This window comes from Lathyrus oleraceus, chromosome 5, assembly GCF_024323335.1.
Source record: "Lathyrus oleraceus cultivar Zhongwan6 chromosome 5, CAAS_Psat_ZW6_1.0, whole genome shotgun sequence".
In the NCBI taxonomy this organism is placed as follows: Eukaryota; Viridiplantae; Streptophyta; class Magnoliopsida; order Fabales; family Fabaceae; genus Lathyrus; species Lathyrus oleraceus.
The window spans coordinates 620,381,048-620,404,825 of NC_066583.1; the positions used below are offsets into that span (position 1 = coordinate 620,381,048).

Sequence of the window (23,778 nt, forward strand, 5' to 3'; positions counted from 1 at the left end):
CTCCTCTATATAAAGGACTGCATATCAACATTGAGCGCACAAGAACTTACTGAAACATCAACACACATAAACACGGTTTATTCTCTCAATCTTCACGAAGCTTTTGCTTAGAACGTGAAACACTTTGTTCTTACTGTTGTAATATTTGCTTATCTTAGAAGCACTCTAGATTACATAAGTTTTTATCTTTGTTGTATTTCCTCAAGTGACTCTGTGCAGTCTGTATACTTGAGAGGACTAAGAGATCTTTCTCTTAGACGTTGTTTGTAATCAATCTTTCAAGATTAGTGGATTAAGTCCTTGTTGAAGGCGAAATCACCTTGGCCGGGTGGACTGGAGTAGCTTTGTGTTATAAGCGAACCAATATAAAAATCCTTGTGTGGTTTTCATTTTGAAAAAGCGCTTATTTTCCAAACAATTCAAACCCCCCCTTTCTTGTTTTTCTCACCTTCATGATCCACATCTACGTTGTTTCACATTCTCTAATTTCTAGTTGGCTCCTACCTTGGAAGAGTTTGAGAGGATTGTAGGCTGGAATTGAAGGATCATAATCCATTTCCTAAGTTTGATGAAGGTATTCCTCCCAAGAGGATAACTTTAGCTTTGGGTTTGAAGGTTTCTGAAGTCGTGGACAATTGGGATGTGAAGGGAGCTTTCAATGGTTTTTCTAGGAAGTTCTTGGAAGATCAAGCTAAGAAGATGGAAAAGGAGGGGAATTGGAAAGCTTTCTATGTTGTGTTAGCCGTGTTGGTATATGGGTTAGTTCTCTTCCCAAATATTGACAATTTTGTGGACCATTTGGCTGTGAGGATCTTTCTCTCTGATAACACGAAATTATATCACATTTTAAGACTTAATTCAATTAGATTATATTATCATTTACTTTAGTTTATCTCATTTTATCAGATATTATGCAGTATTTCCTTACTATTTATGTCAGGTATCCATTTTGAAGCAAAAGTGAAAAAGGGAAGAAAAGGAGGTGTAGAAAGGAGTAAAAAGGAAACAAATATCAAAGACCAAGCCCAGCCCAAAGAAAGCGCACGTTGTGCCTGTGACGGGCGTCACAAGGGTTGTGACGAGCGTCACACTAGAAGCACCACTGTGACGAGCGTCACACATGGTGTGACGAGCGTCACACCATTCCACTAGCTTTTTGGCGCAAGTCACGCCCTCAGAAAGACTTGAAGAGGAACGTTGAGAAGTTGGTCTCCTATATCCACGCCGCGCATGTAGCCACGTTGAAGAATGGGAGAAACGGAATGCAGTTACCAACACTATTATAAATAGCCATCTCACAAACCTAAAAGGAGACCAGTTTTTTTCACGCTCACATTGCCGAAGCTCTGCCAAATTTTCTTTTCACGCCTTTTGCTTATTTTTCTTTTCCAGCATTGTTTATTTTATTTATTTCTTTTGCAAGCTTTACATTCTTTTTCCCTTGCAAATTTACCTTTCCAGTTTTAGCTTTTAGATATTTTTCGCATAATAGTTTCTACACCGGAAACTATTGTGCAACTTTATACTGGATTTAACCTTACGTTATATTCCAGTTTTATTTCCTTGATTTAATTTACTGTTTAATTGAAGAATCCAAGAACAAATCCTACCGGCTTGTGGTGGAGTGTTCAAGACCATTGTATTACGCATTCAGGTTCTTTAATTGTTATTTAATTTTTAATGTTTTATTTTATTATTTATCTATATTATCTGCCTGGAATGAGTCTGTTTATGCATGATATAAATTCTTATTTATTTAGCATGTCTGGCTAATTTGCCTAGGTATCGGTATGTAAAGTAAGCAGAATAAGGGATCAAGACTGAGTCGGTCTACCTAAACTTAAAATCAAAATCAATCTTTTTACGGTCTCAACTTACAGGTTTAATAACAAGATTTTTTACAAAAGTAAAAGACATAAAGAAGTTAAAATCAATAGAGCGAGAGTTTGAGATTTTAACTGGACAGTGTAAGTTAGGCATTAATTCTAGATCAGGGCGAGAGCAAGTTTTAGAGTTAATTAAATTCTGACCTTTTCCAAAAAGTATTTTTAAAGATTAATGTGAGGACGAGAGTTAAGCATTTGAATTTAATTATATAACCTAAGTCAACAGAGCGAGAGTTTGAGATAAGGGTGTTTAAAACAGTCAGTATTTTCTTAAAAAGAGTTTCTGCAACTTTATTGTTTTCAAAATATGGTTTTTGACTTAATTATAAGTGACAGCAACATTAATATAAAATCATGGTTTATTCAACAGAGCGAGAGTTTGAGATAGAACCTTTAACCAATAAAGTTAACCGAAACGATTCATTTTAAAACCAAGAAACCGACAAAGACTTGATTCCCTAGTTTTGACGAACTACATACCGATATCCGTCTTATTAATATTTAATCTAGATATTAGTTTAGCTCTTAGTTTTTCCCAAACAATCAAACATTTTCACCTTAGATTTACGTAGTAACCTTAGATAACGGTATATCGATTCATAAGTCCCTGTGGGATCGATATCTTTTAAAACTACACGATAGAACTGTGCACTTGCAGTTTGTATCCCATTCTCGACTCACCCAGTCGAGCGATCAAGTTTTTGGCGCCGTTGCCGGGGACTTTTATTCAATCGATATCGTAACTCTTCCGTTACGCTGTAGAGACTAAGGTTTCTTTTTCTTCTATTTTCTTTCTTTCGTTGATTTGTATGCCACGCACTCGCTCTCAAGGCGAACCGCTCTATTTACGAATCAACGATATCGAACTATATCTCCGAGTCTTACGACGAATTCGGGAATATCGTGCTGCAAACAATCTCCCTCCTATAAACCTTCCTGATTTCAAAAACATTTTTCCTTCTTTAACCGAGATGGCAGAACCAGCTCGTGCTCTTAGAGATTACGCCGCTCCATCGCAAGATGAACCGCATTCAAGTATTGCTCCGCCCGCAATCGAAGCAAACAACTTTGAACTTAAACCTTCGTTGTTGCAGGCTGTGCAACAGAACCAATTCTCTGGAAATCTTACCGAAGATCCAAACCTTCATTTATCCGTATTTGTCCAATACGCTGATACTGTTAAAGCTAATGGTATCACTTCAGAGGCAATTCGACTTCGTCTTTTTCCTTTCTCATTAAGAGATAGCGCTAGAAGATGGCTTCAATCTCTTCCTTCAAACTCAGTCACCACATGGAACGAGTTGAAGAAAGTTTTTCTTGCCCGATATTTTCCGCCAAGCAAAACAGCTATGTTAAGAGCCCAGATAAACGGATTTAAACAGAAAGACAACGAGTCTCTTTTCGAAGCATGGGAAAGATACAAAGACATGATGAGACTTTGCCCACACCATGGTTTGGAAGACTGGTTAGTAATTCACACATTTTATAATGGTCTCTTATACAATACAAGGTTAACAATAGACGCCGCTGCAGGTGGTGCACTAATGAACAAACCTTACGCTGATGCTTACCAGCTTATCGAGAGCATGGCCCAAAACCACTATCAGTGGGGAACCGAACGAACGAATGTGGAAAAACCTCAACCGAAAACTGGCATGTACGAGATAAGTAACCTTGATCACGTCAATGCAAAAGTGGATGCTTTGGTCCAGAAAATTGAAAGTTTAAACGTATCACCTCCAGCAGCCGTGGTTGCTATAACTCAGAATTGCGAGGTCTGTGGAATCCAAGGCCACACTCCTGCGGAATGTCAACTCTTGACTGGAATCCAAGCAGAGCAAGTAAACTATGCTCAAGGAAGCCCCTATTCGAATACCTATAACCCAAATTGGAAGAACCATCCAAACTTCTCATATAAGAGTAATAATGCTTTATACGCACCTGGACAGTCTCCAAATCAAGCCCCATCTATACCTCCGGGATATCAGAAACAGAATCCTAACAATAATACCCCTAGAAAATCCAACCTGGAAATCATGATGGAAAATTTTATAGCTTCCCAACAACAAACCAATAAAGATTTCTTAAACCAGAACATACACACTGGCGAACAACTTAAACAACTAGCAAGCAAAGTAGATGCCCTGGCTACCCATAACAAAATGCTGGAAACGCAAATATCTCAAGTAGCTCAACAACAAGCACCTACTGCTGCACCAACTGGTACATTCCCTGGACAGCCCCAACCCAATCCGAGAAGCCAAGCTCATGCAATTATATTAAGAAGTGGAACGGAAGTGGAAGGACCGTCTGACCCAAGGATAGAAAACCAAAACCCTAAGAAATCTACTGAGGAAAGTGAACCTAAGGAAAAGGAAGAGAGTAATAAGGAAACCCTAGAAAAGAAGGAACCTTATGTACCTCCACCACCTTACAAACCACCTATACCTTACCCTCAAAGGCTTGTTAAAACCAAAGATGTAGGCCAATTTAGAAAATTTGTTGATCTCCTTAAACAATTAAACGTTACAATTCCGTTTACCGAAGCTATTACGCAGATGCCTTCATATGCTAAATTCTTAAAAGAAATTCTTTCTAATAAAAGGAAACTTGAGGATAGCGAAACCGTTACACTCCCTGCCGAATGTAGCGCTATAATCCAAAACATGCCCCCTAAACTCAAGGATCCGGGTAGTTTCTCTATACCCTGTCACATAGGAAAATTTGTCATCGACAAAGCCTTATGCGATTTAGGAGCCGGAATTAGCGTTATGCCTTTATCCATATGTAAGAAACTGGAAATGGGAGAATTAAGACCGACCAAAATGTCTGTGCAATTAGCAGATCGTTCCATCAAATATCCTGTAGGAATCCTTGAAAACGTTCCCGTACGCATAGGTCAGTTTTACATTCCCACTGACTTCACAATTATGGACATTAGAGAAGATGATACGACACCTATTATACTAGGAAGACCATTCTTAGCAACTGCCGGTGCAATCATAGACGTAAAACGAGGACGACTCACCTTCGAAGTAGGCGAAGAGAAAATTGAATTCATTCTTTCCCAATTCTTGAAAGCACCTGCAATAGAAGATACATGTTACTTCATGGATATCATCGATGAATGCATAAAAGAAGCAGAGTCAGGAGAAGACAAATCATCAGACTATCTTTTAGAGGACAAATCTAAACAATGCCTAGCAATAACACCGGATCCTACGCAGTGTCTTAACAAACCAACCCCTGATTTGAAAACACTTCCCAAAAATCTGAGATATGAATTCCTAGACTTAGAACTTGAACGACCTGTGATAGTTAATGCAGATCTAGGAAGACTCGAAACAGAAAAACTCCTACATATCTTAAGAAAATATCCAACCGCACTAGGATACCACATCACCGATCTTAAAGGAATAAGCCCTTCTATTTGTATGCACCGCATCATGCTAGAAGAAGACTGTAAAACCTCTAGGGAACACCAGAGAAGACTAAATCCGATCCTAAGTGAGGTAGTAAAGAAAGAAATAACCAAGTTATTGGAAGCAGGTATTATATATCCTATATCTGATAGCAAATGGGTTAGTCCTGTACACGTTGTACCAAAGAAAGGAGGCATAACCGTTATTGAAAACGAAAAAGGAGAAACTATAACTAAACGAATCGAATCGGGATGGAGAATGTGCATTGATTATAGGAAACTAAATAAAGTAACCCGAAAAGATCATTTCCCTTTACCATTCATTGACCAGATGTTAGAACGATTAGCTAAACATTCACATTTCTGTTATTTAGACGGTTATTCAGGCTTCTTTCAAATACCAATTCACCCTGATGACCAAGAAAAGACAACATTCACATGCCCTTTTGGTACCTTCGCGTATAGACGAATGCCGTTTGGTCTGTGTAATGCCCCTGCAACTTTTCAAAGATGCATGATGGCAATATTCGCCGACTTTCTCGAAAACATCATGGAAGTATTTATGGATGACTTTTCTGTATACGGACAAAGCTTCGAAGAATGCCTTGAAAACCTGGAAAGAGTTCTGGAGCGATGTGTAAAAGTAAACTTAGTACTTAATTGGGAAAAGTGCCACTTTATGGTACAAGAAGGAATTGTTTTAGGACACATCATCTCGAACAGAGGAATTGAAGTAGACAAAGCCAAAATAGAGGTAATCGAAAATCTTCAACCCCCAAGAACCGTGAGAGAAGTACGAAGTTTTTTAGGACACGCCGGTTTTTACCGACGATTCATCAAAGACTTCTCTAAGATAACTAAACCCTTAACCGGACTGTTGATGAAAGATGCTGAATTCATATTCGACGATAACTGTTTAAAAGCATTTCAAACTCTTAAACAAGCATTGATCTCCGCACCCATTATGCAGACACCAGACTGGAATGAACCATTCGAAATAATGTGCGATGCCAGTGATTATGCTGTAGGTGCTGTTTTAGGACAAAGAAAGGATAAAAAGCTTCACGTTATATATTACGCTAGCAGAACCCTGGATGAAGCACAAATGAATTATGCCACAACCGAGAAAGAACTCCTAGCAGTGGTATTTGCGCTAGATAAATTTCGTTCTTACCTGGTAGGAGCCAAAATAATAGTTTACACTGATCACGCTGCTATCAGGTACCTTTTAACAAAAAAAGATGCTAAACCTAGACTCCTAAGATGGATCTTGTTACTACAAGAATTCGACTTAGAAATCAAGGACAAGAAAGGAACTGAAAACGTAGTAGCAGACCACCTCTCTAGACTTGAGAACCTTGAACCGGAAAGAACATCCATTAATGATGATTTCTCGTATGATAAACTCATAGCTACTTTGGAAGAGAACAACTCCGACATGCAAGTAGAAACCACCTTAGCTATATCTGTCATACCATGGTACGCTGATCTAGTCAATTATTTAGCTGCCGGAATAGTTCCACCTACTTTATCTTACCAGCAGAAGAAACGATTCTTCCACGACATAAAACACTATTACTGGGATGATCCCTTACTTTTCAAAAGAGGCCCCGATGGTATTTTCCGTCGATGTATACCCGAAGAAGAGGTAGAAAATATAATCCAACACTGTCACTCTGCGCCTTATGGTGGTCACACAAGTACATCCAAAACCTGCTCTAAAATCCTACAAGCTGGCTTTTATTGGCCAACTATATGGAAGGACGTACATGCGGCTATTAAGGAGTGTGACAGATGTCAACGCACGGGAAACATATCTAGACGTGACGAGATGCCACAAAAAGGTATTTTGGAAGTAGAGATTTTTGACGTGTGGGGGATAGACTTCATGGGACCTTTCCCATCCTCTTTCGGTAACAAATACATACTCGTGGCAGTTGACTACGTATCAAAATGGATCGAAGCTATAGCTTCTCCAACAAATGACACCCGAGTAGTAACTAGACTCTTTAAAAATATAATATTTCCGAGATTTGGCATCCCAAGAATAGTAGTCAGTGATGGTGGATCACACTTTATATCCAAGGTACTCGAAAAACTACTACTTAAATATGGAGTGAGACATAGGATAGCAACACCTTACCACCCTCAAACCAGTGGACAAGTGGAAGTATCTAACAGAGAAATCAAGCAAATACTAGAAAAAACGGTCGCCACTTCAAGGAAAGATTGGTCATTGAAATTACCAGAAGCTTTATGGGCATACCGAACTGCTTATAAAACTCCCATAGGGACGACCCCATTTAAGCTCATTTATGGAAAATCCTATCACCTCCCGGTAGAATTAGAACATAAAGCCTATTGGGCTATTAGAAATTTAAATTTGAATTATAAAGCCGCCGGTGAAAAGAGAATCCTTGACATAAACGAATTAGAGGAACTCAGAAGAGACGCCTATGAAAATGCCAAAATCTATAAAGAAAGAACAAAACAATGGCATGACAAGCGTATATCAAGGAAAATCTTCAAGCAAGGCGACGCAGTACTTTTATTTAACTCTAGACTAAAGTTATTCCCGGGAAAACTACGATCCAGATGGTCAGGACCTTTTCATATCACTAAAATCTTTCCCAGTGGAGCGGTAGAAATAAAAGGACAATCTACAGAACCGTTCACCGTAAACGGGCAACGTCTGAAACATTATCACTATGCGGAAACCAACGAGGATTCGCAAATTCTACACTTAGACGAAACGCCCCCAGGACTCATAGACTATATTTAACAGTTTCTTTGTCGAGCTTGCGACATTTAAACAAAGCGCTTAGTGGGAGACAACCCACAAAATTAATTTGTTATTTTATTATTCTATTATTATTATCATTTCCCTATTTTTCTCTAAATTATTCTTTTAATTTCTATTTAGTATTCATTATTGATTTATTCAAAAAGAAAAAAAAATATATATATATATAATAATAATAATTCTTTTCTTCTTTCGGCATTTGGCCAAATCCTGACTTAAACTCGTGTTTCTTTTCTCTAGCTAACACTAACCAGATGGGACATTCTGATCGTATGGGTATCAAGTTCAGAGGAATGGCTCAGAAACGAAAGTTTGAAGAACTAGCCGCTAGAGAGATGCTACCTAGTTTATATGCTGATGATTGGGCGATGACTGCCCTTGGATTGAGACAGAGTGTCCTGTTTTTGCTGAATCAGATAGGATGGGAGACCTCCCCTATCCTGAGACATTTCACCACCTACCGGAGACTCACACTAGAATTCCTTAGTTCATTAATCTATCTACCCAGCCATGGAAAAGGAATTAGCAGAGGTTTTATCCAGTTCAGAATGTTCAATATGGAGTACCAATTTAATATTAGAGACTTCACCAACCTTTTGGGTTTTCCTACCTCCTTTGATACATTCACTGTAAGCCAGGAAGAACTTTTTGAATATAGAGAGCTTGAACACTTTTGGGGTAAGCTGACTGGAAATGATGAGCCCGAAGAACATGAGTTTCTCTCTGGAAACATACATAACCCGGCTTTCCGCTATTTCCATAAGATCCTGACCCACACTTTATTTGGGAAGAAGCCAAATAGTACTTCAGTTTCACGTGATGAACTCTTCATCATATTTTGTGCTTCCCAGAACCGTCCCGTAAACGGTGCTACTTTTATGTTAGCTAATTTGGACCACCTTATCCAGGATGAGCGAGCACCCATTAGAATAGGCGGTTTGATCACTATGATAGGTAATGCTATTGGATTACGTCAGCCTATGCTTGACCTTAGCCCTTTTTGTGGCATTACCACTATGAGTATACCCTTCCTCTTCAACACTATGTTTATAGCAAACATAGGGTCTGATGAGTTTGAGCTTATTATTGATAACCAGGTTCTCTGCCTATTCACCATGCCCGATCCTAGAACTAGTGTTCATAACCAAAAGAACTGGCTCTATAACCTGAATGAAACCCCAACTCCTGCTGGATCCAATGAATCCATCCAGGATTATGAGATTTGTGATGACTATGAGCACTATGTTGACCATATCTCTCATGCTGAATCTGACCCTCAGACACCTTCCGGCTACTATGATATTGATCCTCCTCCTCAGCCTGTCCTGACCGAAGAATCAGCCATGCCTGATCTCCGACATCATATGCCAGGAACAGATATTAAAACCGTCATTGAAGCCTTGATGTCAGAGCAAGACGCCCTCAGGGAAGATTTCCACAACTTGAGACTTGAAATCCTAGAATACATGAGCAGCACGGCAAGTCAGTTACGTATGTTACTGCATCATGTTAACCCTTTTGCTCCTCCGGCCAGAGATCCGAAGATAGATGGAATTTAGTTATTTCTTTCTAAGTTATTTAGTTTTAGGCTAGATTTTTCATTAATGTTGTTTGAATTCATGTTTATTTCTATTTCATTTCATTGTTTTCCTTCCCTGTAATACATTATGATCATTCTTATTGAAGTTGTTTAGTTAATTTTATTATGCAATGGCTATTACGCTCTACTGTTGTTACCTATTATTATTATTATACAAAGCAAGTAAGCGTGCACAATACATTAAAATTGCAGACTAAAAATGATCATAAGCAAAATGAAACATTAAAATACGCTACCAAAGTAATTCTGTGAAGCGCTGTTGAAAGCCTTTCCAAAAAGAAATGTGTGACGAGCGTCACACTACCCATAACGGACGGCACGTCTATTGCCTGTTACGAGCGTCACAGCCTTGTGACGAGCGTAACGCCCCTCAGACATGTGAACGTTAGGGAGCCGTTAGAGACGAACGTTACACTTTAACTTTTTACATTCCCCATTCATTTTTCATTTACCACACTTAATTACTCTTCAACCACTTTTTCTTTCTATCTTCCAACCCTTCTCCTATAAATACCTGCCGAAACTTCCTTCATTCACCACAAAACAATTCTCTCCTATCAAATACATTTCTTTCCAAATCATCCCTTCAAAAATTCATCACAATGGCGGGAAATCAAAATTTCGGAAATATCATCTTCCGATCCGGAGATGACAACTATCAGCAAGAGCAATTCGAACGTTTCCAACAGCGAGGCGTCGCTTCCACCAGGTACCCCGATTTAACTTGTTTACAACAATTAGGATTACTCCAAGGTATCGAATGGATGCTCCGCCTAGCCGACTTAACCTTCCTTTGCACTCATAATCAACCCACCTACCCATCCCTAACCTTAGAATTCTTAAGTTCATACGACTATACCACTCCCGCCGGTGAAGACGAATTTTTAACCGGTACCGCAACCTTCCGCATGTTCAACACCGAGTACTCCTTAACCCAAAACCAATTGAGTACCATGTTACAATTTCCCATAGAAGGTCAGGTACACCCCAGAATCCCTCCAAACTCAAACTGGAACACAGTTGGCGTTTTTGGCCTTTTTAAGAAAATTACCGGTATAGATACCTACAACTGGGAAGAACTCCTTCTCTCCCATATACATAACCCCACTATCCGGTACTTCATCCGCATCTTGCAAAACACAATTTTTGGAAGACCAAACAACAGCAAGGTCAACTCAAAGGAGCTATTTTTCCTCCAATGCGTCTTCGAATCGGATACTCAGGTAAACGCTGCCTCTTTTCTCTTTCATCATATCCGCACCTTATGTGCTAGAGGCCGGCAACCCTTTATAATTGGTGGATTAATAACATCCATAGCACTTGGCCTGAACTTAGGGGATAAACTCCAAACTTTAGAATCCCTACCTCCCCTGTCTATGGATATCAGCTATTGCCGCTCCAGCCGCCTGATTAAAAACAGAGTAGGCGGAGGATATTATCTTATGGTGAACAACCAGGCTGTCCCAAGCGTTGTTCTACCAAATATCGCCCTAACTGATGTCACAAACCCCGACCGCCACCTCTATGATCTAAACGCTCCTGAAACCACCGAGCCTTTACAAACAAACCCACAAACAGATGAGTTTGAAGAAATGGAACAAGGTGATCATCCTCCTACACAACATTCAGCCCCGCTCAACCCTTCCAGTAATGCAGTCGGCCCATCCTCCCAACGTCGTCGACGAAGAAGGCCTGCAACCAACGACGACATTATGGATGCTATCGATGGAATGCAGGTACAGAATGCAGAGATGATGCAGATGATGCGTCAAATGCAACAGCAATAGGACGCTCAGAATGCCATAACCGACCAGCGGTTTACTGAATTGTTCAGCAGGTTCGACAACTTAGACATACGTCAAAGATCACCAGGTCCAAGAACCAGAGGCGGAAGGCAGCCTTAGTTGTTATTTTCTTTGCATTTCCATTTTGTATTTCTTTCCCTTAAAACATTGAGGACAATGTTTAGTTTAAGTATGGGGGGGAAACAATATTCTTCCTATTTCCATTTTTCAAGTATGTTACCTTCCCTTTCATTGTTATTTCCCTTTCTTATTATCTAAAAAAAAAAAAAAAAAAATTATTTTAAGTTAAGTCCGAGTGTGAAAATTTCTATTATCTATTCCCCTCAATTTTCTTGAGCCATAACGAAAATTTAACACACCCAATAAGTATAAAGGTTGCTTACTCTATAAAACTTGAGTGAAATCAAAACAAAATCATTACCATAACAACGCTCTGAGAACCTCAATATGTTAGATCAGGATAAGTACCTATTATACCGATCCCTTGAACTTTTAGTTCTATGGCAACCCCAAGTAGTTTATACAGAAGTCAGCACCATCTTAATAGCAAACTACGTGGAGAGCCGATGAATATAAGTGAATGATCCCCAAAAGTAACCTAAGATATATAAATATATCAAGAAATGCACTAAGTAAATTAGGTGATCCTTACCAGATCATTTAATCTAAAGGTTGCAGATCATGCAAAAGCACAATACGAAAGATCCATTATGAGTTGGTTCAGTAGGAATCTGATACTGAACTTGGTAGGGCGGACTACGGTTCGATCCCCCGCAATTTGCAATGGACTGAATAATGAAGTTATCCGACTTATGTACCAGAACTTCTAGCTAAAAGCGGATCATAATCACTAACCGGTTACTCCACTATGTGCGCGAAAAGATAAAGGGCTTAATGTGATTTCGCTAGAATGAAAACGGGTAAAATAAGACTAAAGGAACCAGGATAGCTATCATAGGGTACTTGAACTGATTTGCATAAGGTAGGGTTATCTAAGTTGTAACGGTAGTTGTTGATGTCAAGATTAAACTCAAGTCCTCCCAAACAAAAACCCATTTGCAACCTAGTACGAATTGATGTGTGCTTTGAAATTTCATCTGGCTAAAACTTTTAACAAGTTCTATACTGAATTTTGCTTGAGGACAAGCAAAGATTTAAGTATGGGGGAGTTTGATAACACGAAATTATATCACATTTTAAGACTTAATTCAATTAGATTATATTATCATTTACTTTAGTTTATCTCATTTTATCAGATATTATGCAGTATTTCCTTACTATTTATGTCAGGTATCCATTTTGAAGCAAAAGTGAAAAGGGGAAGAAAAGGAGGTGTAGAAAGGAGTAAAAAGGAAACAAATATCAAAGACCAAGCCCAGCCCAAAGAAAGCGCACGTTGTGCCTGTGACGGGCGTCACAAGGGTTGTGACGAGCGTCACACTAGAAGCACCACTGTGACGAGCGTCACACATGGTGTGACGAGCGTCACACCATTCCACTAGCTTTTTGGCGCAAGTCACGCCCTCAGAAAGACTTGAAGAGGAACGTTGAGAAGTTGGTCTCCTATATCCACGCCGCGCATGTAGCCACGTTGAAGAATGGGAGAAACGGAATGCAGTTACCAACACTATTATAAATAGCCATCTCACAAACCTAAAAGGAGACCAGTTTTTTTCACGCTCACATTGCCGAAGCTCTGCCAAATTTTCTTTTCACGCCTTTTGCTTATTTTTCTTTTCCAGCATTGTTTATTTTATTTATTTCTTTTGCAAGCTTTACATTCTTTTTCCCTTGCAAATTTACCTTTCCAGTTTTAGCTTTTAGATATTTTTCGCATAATAGTTTCTACACCGGAAACTATTGTGCAACTTTATACTGGATTTAACCTTACGTTATATTCCAGTTTTATTTCCTTGATTTAATTTACTGTTTAATTGAAGAATCCAAGAACAAATCCTACCGGCTTGTGGTGGAGTGTTCAAGACCATTGTATTACGCATTCAGGTTCTTTAATTGTTATTTAATTTTTAATGTTTTATTTTATTATTTATCTATATTATCTGCCTGGAATGAGTCTGTTTATGCATGATATAAATTCTTATTTATTTAGCATGTCTGGCTAATTTGCCTAGGTATCGGTATGTAAAGTAAGCAGAATAAGGGATCAAGACTGAGTCGGTCTACCTAAACTTAAAATCAAAATCAATCTTTTTACGGTCTCAACTTACAGGTTTAATAACAAGATTTTTTACAAAAGTAAAAGACATAAAGAAGTTAAAATCAATAGAGCGAGAGTTTGAGATTTTAACTGGACAGTGTAAGTTAGGCATTAATTCTAGATCAGGGCGAGAGCAAGTTTTAGAGTTAATTAAATTCTGACCTTTTCCAAAAAGTATTTTTAAAGATTAATGTGAGGACGAGAGTTAAGCATTTGGATTTAATTATATAACCTAAGTCAACAGAGCGAGAGTTTGAGATAAGGGTGTTTAAAACGGTCAGTATTTTCTTAAAAAGAGTTTCTGCAACTTTATTGTTTTCAAAATATGGTTTTTGACTTAATTATAAGTGACAGCAACATTAATATAAAATCATGGTTTATTCAACAGAGCGAGAGTTTGAGATAGAACCTTTAACCAATAAAGTTAACCGAAACGATTCATTTTAAAACCAAGAAACCGACAAAGACTTGATTCCCTAGTTTTGACGAACTACATACCGATATCCGTCTTATTAATATTTAATCTAGATATTAGTTTAGCTCTTAGTTTTTCCCAAACAATCAAACATTTTCACCTTAGATTTACGTAGTAACCTTAGATAACGGTATATCGATTCATAAGTCCCTGTGGGATCGATATCTTTTAAAACTACGCGATAGAACTGTGCACTTGCAGTTTGTATCCCATTCTCGACTCACCCAGTCGAGCGATCACTCTCTGGTAACCCTGTATCGTTCCTCCTAGCGGACCTCCACTATGCCCTCCATGAGCGTTATGAGAAGAAGCGAGGGACCATTTTATGTTGCACGCAACTGTTGCATGCCTGGTTTAGATTTCATATGCCCAAAGAAGGCCCTTTTGTCTCAAAGGAACTCAAGCCCTCTCAGAAATTAGCTTCTCTCACCTCCAATCATGTTAAGTGGTATATTAGGGATTGGGAAACCAAGGATGTTATTGTCAGCATTAGAGACTTCCCCAATGTACCTTTGATAGGAATCAAGGGTTGCATCAACTATAACCCCGTGTTATCTTTGAGGCAGCATGGTTACCCTATGAATGGGCCTCCAAAAGCTGAAGCTTTAGAGCCTTTCATCTTGCACAGTGCTGAAGCAGATCACCCCATGGTGAAGAAGATCAAGAGGTCATGGCAAGCGATTATCAGAAAGGGTAAAGAATTGGGTAAGAGAAATGTCATCGCTCGAGAGCCTTATACTTGTTGGGTGAGAGAGAGGGTTCAAATGGTTAAACTCCCTTTTCAATTTGATCCTTCTATCTATCTGTTGGTTCCTGAGCCAGAACCCATATTACCTGAGGATGTGGAGAAGCTTAATTCCCATATTAAGGAGCTGGAATTGGAGAATACTGATTTGAGGATTAAGCTCGGCCGAGTCTCGGTAGAGAGTGGAAATCTGAGAGATAATCAGCAGAAGAAGGGCAAAGAACTTGAAATTTCCAACAAAAGGGCAATGGAGTCTGAGGCAAGGAGAGAAAAGTTTGGACAAGCGCTCTACGGTACTAAATCTGTGTTCAAGATGAAGGAGGAGAAGTTGGATAAAGTTGTACTCCGGATCCAAAAGGTCAACAAAACTCTGGAGTTGACTCTTGAAATGAAGAGGGAAACACGTCTGATTTCTGAGATTCATACTCGTGAACTTGAGAACACCATTCAGAAGTACAAGGATGCTTGGGAACATGAGAAGTTGAGGACGGAAGAGTCGGAAAAAGTTTGTACACGTTTGAACTATCAGTTGGAATAAGCCAATGCTAGGATCCAGGTACTTGAGGGTATGGATCAGGATGTCGCCTATCTGATGTTGTTGAGTGAGTGCAGATACTGGAGAAACCTCTATAAGGACATAGAGGTGACCAAGGCTGAAGACTTGCACATCATTCAAGACCTCCAAGGGCTTTACACTGAGTGGAAGGGAAAATTTCTAAGGCTGCCCAAATTTGCAAATTCCATCATGCAAGAGTTACTTGAGAAATTGCAAGAAGTTGATTGGTGCATGTGTCCAGAGAACACTCCGCATCAAGTTTTTAATTTCATTAAATTTTGTAAGACGATGTTAGAAGGGCTGACTACTGACCTTGCTACGGTTCGGAAGGCCCGTATGTTGTAGGCATTTTATTTGTATTTGAACTTTGTTCTAAATTAATGAAAAAAATCACTTTGGGATTCATTTTATTGTGTTTTATTGCTTTATTGCTTTAAATACTTGCGAACAAATGTTGTGGCATTTCTTAAATGAATAACTAAAACTAACCAAGAGTTTTGCAAACAAGATGCATCCATACACGCATTCATACATTTTCAAAATAGAGTCTCACTCCATCCTTTCTTCCTCCAGTTTCACGCTGAATCTTCAACACCCGTACAATACTCGCGCCCGAGCAAGACAAAGGATGGCTAAACAAGAGCAAGAGAGCGCCCGAGTTAGAGTTGAATTAGACGAGATCAAGGGGGGCATGTCCCAGATGAGAGAAATGCTACAAGCTTTGACTTTCAGATTTGAAGCTCCACAAGCGACCGTGATTTCAGAGATCACGGGCCCAGCAGTCAAAGTCCAACTTCAGAGGTCTTTACCTTCAACTCTACCTCCATATGGGTTACCTTACGAATTCATCCCTCAAACGGAAGTAGTGCATGACATGGGGAAATATGTCCAACAAGTTGTGTCATTGTCGGTTTGCACTGATGCACGCCCAGTTGTCCACACTGTTGCTCCCCTAACTGCCTATGTTAGGCATGTTCCGCATTTTTAAGATCAACATCACATGTATCACACTATCGACTCAACCGTTAGTGGTGATGAAGTAATATTTGAAGATTTCAGAGAAGGGAAGGAGAACATGCAACTCCTTGAGAAGAAGTTCTGAGCATTGGAAGGAGACCACGTCTTTGGTTCTACTGCCACAGAAATGTGCCTTGTATCTGGGTTGGTAATTCCGACTAAGTTCAAAACTCTGGATTTTGACAAATACAAGGGGCATACTTGCCCAAAAATCCATGTCATCGTGTATTACCTAAAATGGATGCTCACGTGGAAGATGACAAGCTGATGATCCACTGTTTCCAAGACAGCTTGAGTGGGGCTCCTTCCAAATGGTATTTGAGTCTGGATCAAAGTAGGGTCAAATGCTTCCAAGACCTATCAGACGCCTTCATCAAACACTACAAATACAACATGGACATGGCACCTGATAGAAGACAGCTGCAAAGCATGTTCCAGCATGACAAAGAGTCCTTCAAAGAATATGCTCAGAGATAGAGGGAACTGGCTTCTCAAGTTGAACCACCTCTTGCCGAAAAGGAACTGGCTGAACTATTCATTGACACTGTCCAACCCAAATCTATGAGAAGATGGTTGGAAGCGCTTCCTTGGGATTCTCCGAGTTTGTTGCTATAGGAGCTCGTGTTGAATATGACTTAAGAAATGGTAAACTTGTAGCTATGGCTGGAACTTCAAGTACTAATCCGAAGAAGTTATCTATAGGGTTTCCCAGAAAGAAGGAAGGTAAAACTAATGTTGTGTCTATTGGCCAAGGAAGAGATCCTCCAAGAAGAAGACAACAACAATATTCACAACAGCAGTATTTTTAACAACCTTTTCCATATCATCAACCTATATATCTTGTCCAGTACGCCCCACAACCGTACGTAGCTGCTGTGACGCCCGCCTTTAATCAACAACCTGCTCAGGCTTATCAACCACCTCCGGTTTATCGACCAGCTCCAGTTCAACAACGTGCTCCTGTTCCTCCAATTTATCAGCAAGCACCAGCAGCTCCTGTCTATCAACAGCCGAGAGCTCAAGCTCTAAGATAAAATTCTATGAATCAGAACAGGAGGCAAGAGGATAGGGCGACCTTCAATCCAATTCCAATGTCGCATACTGAGCTTTATCCCTCTCTGTTACAAAAAGGTTTGGTGGTTCCTAGACCTATGGGACCTCCACCTGATCGTCTGCCTCCATGGTACAACCCTAATGCACATTGTCCTTTTCATGAGGATGCCCCCGACCATGACCTAGAGGGATGCTATGCTTTGAAGCATACGGTTCGTGAGCTGATTGATAGCAAGATTCTGTCTTTTAGGGATATGGGACCAAACGTGAAGAATACTCTTCTTCCTCCCCATGGAGACCCTACAGTGAATGCAATTGAAGATGCCTCTGATGGTATTAGGGTTGATAAGATTGATGATGTTAAGACTCCTTTGGCAGCATTCCATGTCCGATTGGTGGAAGCGGGCCTGATTGATGTTTGTCATGACAGTTGTGAAGAGTGTGCCACACACCCAAGGGGGTGTCAGATGGTACGAGATAACATTCAAGACTTGATGAACAAAAGAGTTCTTCAAATCTCCAGTATTGCAAAGAATGAATATGTGTCGGTAATTGAACCTTGTTTCAATTTACCTGAACCAGTTGAAATCTCTTACTACAGTAGTGGAGTGGTGCCGTCAAATAATCATCTGTCACCTATTGAGATTTGTAGGCATATGTCATTTCCATATGAAAGCACCAAGGTTGTGCCTTGGAAATATGGGATTACCGTCGTGGACAAGGTCGTTAAAGGAAGTACAGACGGTGAAGTGACATAAGCTATGAATGAGAACATCAATAATATTGCAGGAATGAGAAGAATGACCCGTAGTGGTCGAATTTATACGCCTGAATTCAATGTGACTCCTCAAGCTCCAGCCAAGGAATCTACAGTTGTATCTCCCACTAAAGAACCCAAAGTGGTCCAATCTGAAGATGCTATTGAATTCTTGAAATTGATCAATAGAAGTGATTACAAAGTTGTGGATCAGCTGCATCAGACACCATCTAAGATTTCTATTTTGTCTCTGCTATTGAACTCCCAAGCCCATAGGGAGGCTTTGTTGAAGGTGATTTCCCAAGCTCATGTAACACAAAGCATAACAGTAGACCCGTTTGGTGGGGTGGTTGCAAACATCACAACTTGAAATACTTTAAGCTTCAGTGGAGAGGGATTACCTGAAGATGGTCAAAATCACAATCGTGCTCTCCATATCTCAGTAAAGTGCAAAGTTGATATTTTGGCAAGAGTTTTGGTTGATATTGGATCTTCCTTAAATGTGATGCCAAAGAGACCACTCGCCAAGTTATCTTATCAAGGACTCGATATGAAACCCAGTGCCTTGATAGTAAAAGCTTTTGATGGTTCCCAGAGAACCGTAATTGGAGAGGTAGAATTGCCCATATTGATTGGCCCTCATACATTCCTGATTAATTTCCAAGTCATGGATATTAATCCGGTGTATAGTTACTTATTGGGGCGTCCGTGGATTCATGTTACAGGGGCAGTTACCTCCATTTTACATCAGAAAATGAAGTTTGTAGTGGACAATCAGTTGATCATCATTTATGGAGAGGAGGACTATATGGTCAGTCACCTCTCGTCCTTCAGGTATATTGAGGCTGATGAGGACGCTTTTGAAACTTCTTTCCAAGCTCTTGAAATAGCCAACGCCACTTTTGTGGAGATGAAGGACCCTGTTGGGAAAGCTTGTTCATCTTTCACTTCACTGAAAAGCATGAAGTCTAGCATTGAAAGAGGAAACCCTGAAGGTTGGGTTCAGCTTATTGATGTTCGTGAGAAGCATGATCACTTTGGTCTGGGATATGTCCCTTCCAATGCGAAAGGAGCCCGAGTCCCTGCAAAGGACAACACCTGAACCATCCAAGAAGTATTCCTTAGCACATGATTCATCCATGGAGATCAGGTCAACACAATTGAAGATAGCACCAAAGATGAAGATGAGCCATGTCTGGTTTACCGGTGTGAGACAACTTTGAACAATTGGAAGGCGGTTCAGATCCCAGAAATTTTTCCTTTGTCAAAGTAATAATGTTTGTTTTTCTTTTTAAATTCTTAGCTCTACCCAAGTCTAATGGATCATGTTGTAGGGCCCCTTTTCATTTTCAAATAATCATTATCAGTGAATGAAAGGCATTTCATTAAATTCTTCTTATTCATTTATTTGCTTTCTCTTAAGAAAATGGCAATCTTTTCAAAAACAAAAAAACTTTTCATTTGTGCATCTTTTATTTTTATTTTTCTAAAAAAAATCAATCATTCAAACATGCAGAATAAATGATAACCCCGTTGAATCCAATGACTCTACTCCCTCTCATAACTTTGACTCCCCTATCTACCAAGCGGAAGAAGAGGGTGAAGAAGATTGTTACATCTCTGACGAATTGGAAAGGCTACTCGAGCACGAGTCCAAAGCCCTTCAGCCACATGAAGAACCAGTGGAAACAATCAACCTTGGCACAAAGGAAGAGAAGAAAGAAGTCAAAGTCGGGACCACACTTGAAGCAAGCGTCAAAGAGAGATTGGTCAAGCTGCTACAATAATATGTGGATGTATTTGCATAGTCATACCAAGATATGTCGGGCCTGGACACCGACATCGATGAGCACAAGTTGCCGCTTTAGCCAGACTGCCTGCCAGTAAAACAGAAACTCTGAAGAACAAGACCAGATATGGATCTGAAGATTCGTGAAGAAGTCAAGAGACAGTTTGACACTGGTTTCCTCGTAGTGGTGAAGTACCCGCAATGGGTAGCTAATATCGTACTTGTGCCTAAAAAGGGTGGCAAGGTGAGGATGTGTGTTGACTATAGGGATCTAAATAAAGCTAGTCTGAAGGATGCTTTCCCCTTACCACACATTGATACTCTGGTAGACAACACTGCAAGTTTTGTTGTAATCTCTTTTATGGATGGTTTTTCAGGATACAATCAAATCAAGATGGCTCCAAATGACATGGAGAAGACTATTTTTATTACCCCTTGGGGCACGTTTTGCTACAAGGTGATGCCTTTCGGTCTCAAAAATGTCGGGGCAACTTACCAAAGAGCTATGGTTACTCTTTTCCATGATATGATGCACAAGGAGATAGAGGTCTATGTCGATGACATGATCGCTAAATCTCATAATGAAGAAGATCATATGAACCGTCTGAAGAAGTTGTTTGAACGCCTCAGAAAGTTTAGATTACGATTAAACCCTGCAAAATGCACATTTGGTGTCCGTTCAGGGAAGTTGCTTGGTTTCATCATTAGTCAACGAGGAATTGAGGTGGAGCCTGACAAGGTCTGAGCTATATAAGAAATGCTTGCTCCATGCACCGAGCGAGAAGTTAGAGGTTTCCTTGGACGTTTGAATTATATCTCAAGTTTTATCTAACATATGACGGTCACGTGTGAGCCTATCTTCAAATTGCTTCGAAAAGATCAAGGTGTTGAATGGAATTCTGATTGTCAAAGTGCTTTTGAGAAGATCCGCCAATACTTGCAAGAGCCCCCTATTTTGATTTCACCTGTCCCAGGAAAGCCATTAATCATGTATTTGATTGTACTTGAAGGGTCAATGGGATGCATGCTGGGGAAACATGACACAACTGGTCGGAAAGAACATGCTATTTACTATCTGAGTAAAAAGTTTACTGATTGTGGAAGTCGATATTCACTTTTGGAGAAGACTTGTTGCGTGTTTGCATGGGTTGCTCGTCGTTTGAGGCAGTACATGATTTGCCATACTACTTTGTTAATCTCGAAGATGGATCCAATAAAGTATATCTTTAAGAAACCTGCCTTGACTGGAAGACTAGCCCATTGGCAGATGCTTTTGTCTGAGTACAACATTCAATATATGAGCCAGAAATAAATCAACGGAAGTGTTTTAGCAGATAATCTTGCTCATTAACCAATTGAAGACTATCAACCATTGAAGTTTGATTTCCCCGATGAGGATATCATGGTGATAAAGGATTGTGAGATCCCAAGCCCAGAGGAAGGACCAGAACCAGGCTCTCGATGGAAGCTCGCGTTCGATGGTTCCTCCAATTATAGTGGTCACGGTGTGGGAGCTGTTTTGATGAATCCAAATGGTGGCTTTACCCCTTTCACATAAATGTTGTGCTTTGATTGTACGAAAAATATCGTAGAGTATGAAGCTTGTATCCTTGGTATTGAAGCCGCAATTGATCTTCGAATCAAGATCCTTGAGGTGTATGGAGACTCCGCCTTGGTGATCTATCAGGTCAAAGGAGAACAGGAAACTCGTGATGCAAAGCTGATCCCATATCGTGCTCATGTTGTAAAGATGATAGAATACTTTGACGATATCACTTTCCATCACATTCCAAGAGTAGAAAATCAAGTGGCTGACGCTTTGGCAACATTAGCATCAATGTACAAAGTCAGATTTCGTAATGAAGTTCCACTTATTCGAATCGAGCGAAGAGATGAGCTTGCTTACTGTCAACTAATTGAAGAAGAAACTGATGGTAAACCATGGTTTCATGACATCAAGCGATATCTTCTAGATCAATAGTATCCAGAAGATGCTACATTGTTGGATAAGAAAATGCTAAGGAGGTTGTCATCTAAATTCTTTCTGAGCAATGATGTGCTTTACAAGAGAAACCATGACATGGTTCTACTCAGATGCGTGGATAGACACAAAGCAGGCATGTTAATAAAGGAGATTCATGAAGGATCCTTTGGAACCCATGTCAATGGACATGCCACGACCAAGAAAATTTTGAGAGCTGGTTATTACTGGTTAACCATGGAGTCCGATTGTTTCAGCTATGCTAGAAAATGTCATAAATGTCAGATTTATGCTGATAAAGTGCATGTACCGCCAACACTGCTGAATGTTTTAACATCACCTTGGCCCTTCTCAATTTGGGGCAGTGACATGACTGGTGCTATAAAGCCTAAGGCTTCCAATGGTCACCACTTTATCCTGGTTGCCATCGATTACTTTACTAAATGGGTGGAGGCTGCTTCCTACACCAATGTGACAAGACATGTCGTTGCTCGCTTTATCAAGAAGGAGATTATCTGCCGCTATGGAATTCCAAACAAGATCATCACCGACAACGGTTCAAACTTGAAAAATAAGAGAATGACAGAATTATGTGAGAGTTTCAAGATTGACCACCATAATTCTTCTCCATATCGTCCAAAAATGAACGGTGCTGTTGAAGCTGCCAACAAAAACATCAAGAAGATCCTGTAAAAGATGGTGAAAACTTATAAGGATTGGCACGAGATGCTACCCTTTGCTTTGCATGGATACCAGACCTCAGTTTGCACTTCAACAGGGGCAACCCCATTCTCCTTGGTCTATGGGATGGAAGCAGTTCTCCCACTCGAAGTGGAGATACCTTCAATGAGAATATTGAAGGAGGCCAAGTTAGATGAAGCTGAATGGATCCAGAAAAACTATGATCAACTTCACCTCATTGATGAGAAGCGTATGACCGCTCTGTGCCATGGACAATTGTACCAGTAACGAATCAAGAAAGCATTTGACAAGAAGGTCCTCCCTCGAGAGTTCAAGGAAGGGGATCTCGTGCTCAAGAAGATCTTGCCAGTACACAAAGATTCACGTGGGAAGTGGACTCCCAACTATGAAGGCCCATACGTTGTAAAAAGAGCATACTCTGGAGGTGCTCTATTTCTCACAACTATGGATGGAGAAAAGCTCATTCACCCTGTGAACTCTGATGTAGTTAAAAGATACTATGCCTAACAAAAACCCGCTAAGTCGAAAACCTAAAAGGGCGACTTAGGCAAAAATGGGTATCCCGGTGGACTGAAAACCCGAAAGGGCGGTCCATGCAAAAGTTAGGGATGATAATAAAAAATGGTAGCTCGCTAAGTTGAAAACCTGAAAGGGCGACTTAGGCAAAAAAGACCGTCCCGGTGGATTGAAAACCCGAAAGGGCGATCCAGGCAAAAATTAGGGACAAAAGGCATAAACTACATCAGTTGTCACTGATCAACACAGAAGAGCTAAAGGTGGAAGATAGATCCAGCGATTCCCTTCGGAAGCGAGGTTATGTGGAGTCATTGTAATTAGGGATAGTAGTAGTCATTGTGATTCAATTTAAACCTTTTCCCTGTTGCCATTTTCAAATTTGTAACATTCCATGGAGCTACACCATTTTTGTACTACCATTCTTGAATAAATACAAGTTTTCCTATCAATTTCT

At 40.0% G+C, this 23,778-nt stretch overlaps 1 pseudogene; it reads right to left on the reverse strand.

The window, feature by feature from the left end:
* Positions 1–3,242: 3,242 nt before the first annotated feature.
* LOC127089334 (uncharacterized) lies at positions 3,243–3,342 on the reverse strand (annotated as a pseudogene).
* Between the last annotated feature and the right edge of the window lie 20,436 nt (positions 3,343–23,778).